Source organism: Salvelinus sp. IW2-2015, linkage group LG4q.1:29 (assembly GCF_002910315.2).
Source record: "Salvelinus sp. IW2-2015 linkage group LG4q.1:29, ASM291031v2, whole genome shotgun sequence".
NCBI lineage: Eukaryota > Metazoa > Chordata > Actinopteri > Salmoniformes > Salmonidae > Salvelinus > Salvelinus sp. IW2-2015.
In genome coordinates, this window is record NC_036842.1 from 45,745,065 (window position 1) to 45,750,683 (window position 5,619).

Below are 5,619 nucleotides of genomic sequence, written 5' to 3' on the forward strand. Positions count from 1 at the left end.
CCATTTGTAATTGGCATTGAAACAATTTTCACAACAAAAAAAATATTTTCATTATGGCCATTGGCCGCAACCAACATGATGATAAAACATTGATTTTGTAACGATGATTTGAATGAATGAGCAACCCAAAGGTTTACGCAAGTTGTGCATTCTCACTCATTCATTGTGAACGTTAGTGCCTCGTCAGCCTTTCTCTATGCTGCTGTTGTGTCACACAGAAAGGCTTGCTCTTCTCTTCAACAATAACGACTAAGGACAAAACTCTAAGCAAAATCACAAACAATACCGGATCTACATCCAGTTATTCCCTTTAGATTTAAAAAATACAGTTATTTTTTGTGGAATATTTTCAGTGCTCCTCAACTTTTCCTGCACTTTTACCGACCTGTCAAATCATCGAGGGGCCGAGGGATGAGGGTTGGAACAGGTTTGGTTGCCGAGAAAACGGACTGTTGTCCCATCGCGATAGGTGCTTTCCGCTAATGCAAAGACTGCCTCCGGACACTTTCATAAAACATACTTGAATTCTTATCACATGTTCGTTGAGGACTATTGAGGAACGTCTGTAATTACTGTAGAATCATCGGGATGTCTGGAAGGCCACGTGAGTACCGTTTTCTGTGTGAAAAAAAATGATTTAGTAATGGTTGAATGAGTAGGCTAGACTGGTGCGTAAAAGTCTGCTCACGACTCACCTGTCAAATCATCCAGCAGATTGTAAAGGCTCTCCCTCATGCGTTGCATAATTCTCCTGTGATGTTGCAGGCAGGGGGATTTTCCATTCTGCTCTACTGTAAATTGTAATCTCGCGTGTTTATACACCATGATCATGTTTTTAGAAACTATGAGAGAATGACATACTTACTCATACACCTATAACATCTTTATGTACATTTTTAAATAAGTTAACCACTTTTTTATAGAAAATAAGATATTTGTAAGCACACCTGATACATTTTCTTCTTGAATATTTGGTTATCTTACTTTCATGAGCAGTTTATGGAGAGGACAGAGTTGACAATAAGCCCAGATGTCTTTTGTCCTCTTATGTGAATCACCCTTCACCTTCACACACACACACACAGAGAATGGGTCAACAACTTCTAACACTCCTGTGTGTGTGTGTGTGTGTGTGTGTGTGTGTGTGTGTGTGTGGTGTGTGTGTGTGTGTGTGTGTGTGTGGTGGTGTGTGTGTGTGTGTGTGTGTGGTGTGTGTGTTGTGTGTGTGTGTGTGTGTGTGGTGGGTGTGTGTGGTGTGTGTGTGTGTTTGTGTGTGTGTGATCACAGATTTTAGCGAGTTGCTGGACGTCGACCAAGATGAAGCTTCTGAAGAGCTGACAGAGGTGGTGTGTCTGGAGTCAGAACTAAAGGACGGACAGTAAGAGGGGTGGAGGAAGAGAGGGATGGAGAGATATATATATATACAGTGTGGCAAAAAAGTATTTAGTCAGCCACCAATTGTGCAAGTTCTCCCACTTAAAAAGATGAGAGAGGCCTGTAATTTTCATCATAGGTACACTTCAACTATGACAGACAAATGAGAAAAAAAAATCCAGAAAATCACATTGTAGGATTTTTAATGAATTTATATGCAAATTATGGTGGAAAATAAGTATTTGGTCACCTACAAACAAGCAAGATTTCTGGCTCTCACAGACCTGTAACTTCTTCTTTAAGAGGCTCCTCTGTCCTCCACTTGCTACCTGTATTAATGGCACCTGTTTAACTTGTTATCAGTATAAAAGACACCTGTCCACAACCTCAAACAGTCACACTCCAAACTCCACTATGGCCAAGACCAAAGAGCTGTCAACGGACACCAGAAACAAAGTTTTCAATGTTTCTTAACTTCAGTAAAGCCGGGCCTATCATCGATGAATAAGCTAGGATACTAAGAGGATCTAGATGCAAAACTGGGTGATAGCCAAGCAGGTAAGAGATTGGGTCAGTAACTGAAAGGTTGCTGGTTCGAATCCCTGCAATGATTAGGTGAAAGCTGTCGATGTGCCCTTGAGCAAGGCACTTAACCCTAATTGCTCCTGTAAGTCGCTCTGGAAAAAGAGATCTGCTAAATGACCCAAAACAAACGTCACTGTTCACAGGTTCTATTCACAGGTTCTGTTCACAGCGTGGTAGCCAGGCACCAAGATAGTGGAGAAGTTGAGCCTCGCGCTTAAGTGCTCTAAGTTGTTGCAGAAATTGACCTACTATGCTGTTTACCATCTACATCCTATCGATGAATCTACCTTTACACAACTTCCCCAGGCCTTTATAGCTATCGCCTAGTTAGGCTTATAACCCAGAAAATAATGTGTTTTGTGATTCAAATGTTTGGGTATTTTCTTAAATTTAAGGATCCCAGTTTCATCACACCCTATTCAGTAAGAAAGAGGGAAGAGAGGATGGAGATAGAGAAACATGGGTCAGAAAGCACAGAGAGACAGATCAGTACACATGTTGTACACACATTTGTTTGGTGTGTGTGTGTGTAGGATGATGGAGGTGGAGGTGGGACGTCACAATGTTCTGTTGGTACGGAGTGAAGGCATATACAGCGCCATCGGCAACCAGTGTACACACTACGGCGCTCCTTGAGCAAAGGTGAGGAAGTACAGTCAGTGTGTGTGTGTCCCTGTGAGTGCATGTTCTCCAAGTCATGTACTGTACACAATGTATTGGCTGTTATAATAGTGTATTGTGTGGTGTGTGGTGTGTGTGTGTGTGTGTGTGTGTGTGTGTGTGTGTGTGTGTGTGTGTGTGTGTCTGTGTGGTGTGTGTGTGTGTGTGTGTGTGTGTGTGTGTGTGTGTGTGTGTGTGTGTGTGTGTGTGTGTGTGTGTGTGTGTGTGTGTGTGTGTTGTGTGTGTGTGTAGGGATTCTATCAGGGCACAGGGTGCGATGCCCGTGGCACGGGGCCTGTTCAACATCCAGACAGGAGACCTGGAAGAATTCCCTGGCATGGACTGTCTACCCTGTCACACGGTAGGGAGGGAAAGGGTGGCAGGGAGGGGGAGGTATGAGAGGGTGAAGGGAGAATATAGAAAGAGAAACCTGGAGGAATACCCTGGCATGGACTTTCTACCTGTCCCACGGTAGGGAGGGAGAGGTGGCAGGGGGGGGAGGTAGGAGAGGGGAAGGGAGAAATATAAGAAGAGAAACATGGAGGAATACCCTGGCATGGACTTCCTGCCACAAGGTGGGTCTAACAGACAGAAAGACAGGCAGGAAGACAGATAGACAGGCAGGCAAGAAGACAGGCTTTGATTGACTTTGTTTGATATATTTTTCAGGTGAAAGTCGAAACAACAAAGTGTATGTGTCCGTAAACAAAAAGGTAAGCATCACTTTTAAAAAATCGCATTGATTTTTATTAAATGCCAGAATTTACAACATGCTGCATTTGCTGTCAAGCTGAAGCTCTCATTTCGGTTTCGATTTACTGTTACTGTTGCCTTAACCATGTCATACAGAAACAGTAAGAGCCGAAAAACTCTTTGAGTTAGTTATAGATGGATCATAAAGCAGTTTGAATTCTTTATGACCCTTTATGTCACTCTATGTCATGTGGTGTTTGTGTGTAGGCAGCGAGACAGACCAAACGAATAAAGTGTATGGGCTCCAGAGTAGAAGGTGTCATCCACACCATCCTACTGCTCGGGGGAGGTGAGGACGGGATACTGGGGCTCAGTGTGCGTGTGTGTGCACAAGTGCTTTGTGGTGTGTGTGTATGTGGTTGAGTGTGCGTGATGGTGTGCTCTCTCTCTGTAAGCGCAGGGTCTGCGTCGTTGGTGTGTGCGGAAACTCTGAGACAGGAGAACTTTGGAGGCAGAATCATCATGGTAACCAGGGACAACCTTCTGCCCTTATGACAAAACACGACTCAGCAAGGTAAATTACCCAAATTCTGTATTTCCAAATTCTGTATCTTCTGCAAAATTCCCAGGTTTTCCAGAAATCCTGTTTGTAGGATTCCAGATTTCCTGCTCATTCCCTTCTTATTCTGGGCTCCGAGTAGCACAGCGGTCTAAGGCACTGCATCTCAGTGCAAGAGGCGTCACTGTAGTCTCTGGTTTGAATCCAGGCTGCCATCACATCTGGCCGTGATTGGGAGTCCCATAGGGCGGTGCACAATTGGCCCAGGTTTTGGCCGGGGTAGGCAGTCATTGTAAATAAGATTTGTTCTTAACTGACTTGCCTAGTTAAATAAAACCTTCTGGGCATCAACCGACCAGGATTTCTGAATAACCTGAGATTTTTGGGAGCGTAACCAGAACTCTACAACCCTAGAGCTTACCCTCCCAAATCGTTAACTTATTCATTAGCTGAGAAAATAGAAAATCGGCATGTTTCTATTCTGGTAGGCCAAAGGTCATGGGGTCAGAGAGGAGGTCAAGCCCTATAGATCTATAAAAAAAAAATAGAATAGATGGGTAACTCATTCTGGAGTTTAAAAAAGGTAAAAAGTAGTCCTAAAATATGTTTTTATTTTTTCTAACCGTCACCTAGTTGGGTTGGAGTATGTTATAAAATAACACATCACTGTACCCCCCCCCCCCCCCCCCCCCCCAGGTAATGAATGTGGAGAATGACAGCATTTTGCTGAGGAGGATGGAGTTCTTCCATAAATGACATCGAGGTGTGGCTCCGCAAAGAGGTGAATACAATCAAGCTTTATTTATCCAACTGTTACATAGTCCTCATTCTCCTGGCCTTTACTTTCTGTTGCGTTAATTTAGGAAGGATGAGTTTCTTGAACAAATTATTCTCAAGATTCTATTGGATTCTACTGTTCGAACAGATTACCTCAAAGGGTTCATTTAGATAAATGGCTCTCTCTCTCTCTCACTATGTTTTCTCTTTTGTGCTCATTAACCTGTAGTATATCTGCCTGTATTTACAGCATATGAGTGCACTATATTTATGGCCATTGCTTGGTTGTTTGCAAGCTCTCAGACGCCTTCTCAAGCTCTGTGTTATTGTCATGCCAGGCCATGTCATTGGACACAGAGAAGAAGAAAGTAACATTTGATGACGGTTCAGTCCGAGCTACGACAGCTCCTCATATCCACAGGCTGCAGGTGTGTACATACTCACACAAACACACAACACACACACACACACGCATGCATGCAGAGAACAGTAACCCCAATGTGGTCACCATTCCCACCCACCTCAGAACACAGCAGTAGTTAGAGAATGGAATAGGAATGTCCATTCTACTTATTCTATTTCTGTGTTCTTGATTTCAATTCCTAATTATGTGTGTAGAGCGAAGGGTCTGGAGTGTCCACAGGTAAAGACCTGGAGAATGTAAGATGCTGGAGACACCGGAGGATGCAAGGCAGATACATGTTGCCTGTCTGGGCTGTCATATCGTCATCGTGGGGAATCCTTCGTTGGTACACCGTCTCATTCTGTCTCAAATTGACACTTTAATGCCCCAACCAATGCACTACTTTTGTCCAGAGCTCTCTGTCTTTGTGTGACCTCTGGCCAAAAGTTGTGCACTACACTATGAATGTAGCCCTGAATCTGTGTTTTCCCTGGCTGTGTGTTGTGTTTAAGGCATGGAGTGGCAATCTATATGAGCGCCAAGGCCTCCAGCATACAGTGATTGGCAG

General features: G+C 43.7%; 1 long non-coding RNA gene across 1 annotated transcript; it reads left to right on the top strand.

Moving 5' to 3' along the window:
* The first annotated feature begins 221 nt into the window (after positions 1-221).
* LOC139025050 (uncharacterized) lies at positions 222-2,579 on the top strand. Its single transcript, XR_011476487.1, has 3 exons — positions 222-604; positions 1,288-1,378; positions 2,493-2,579. It is a non-coding gene; the product is annotated as an uncharacterized lncRNA (long non-coding RNA).
* The last annotated feature ends 3,040 nt before the right edge of the window (positions 2,580-5,619 follow it).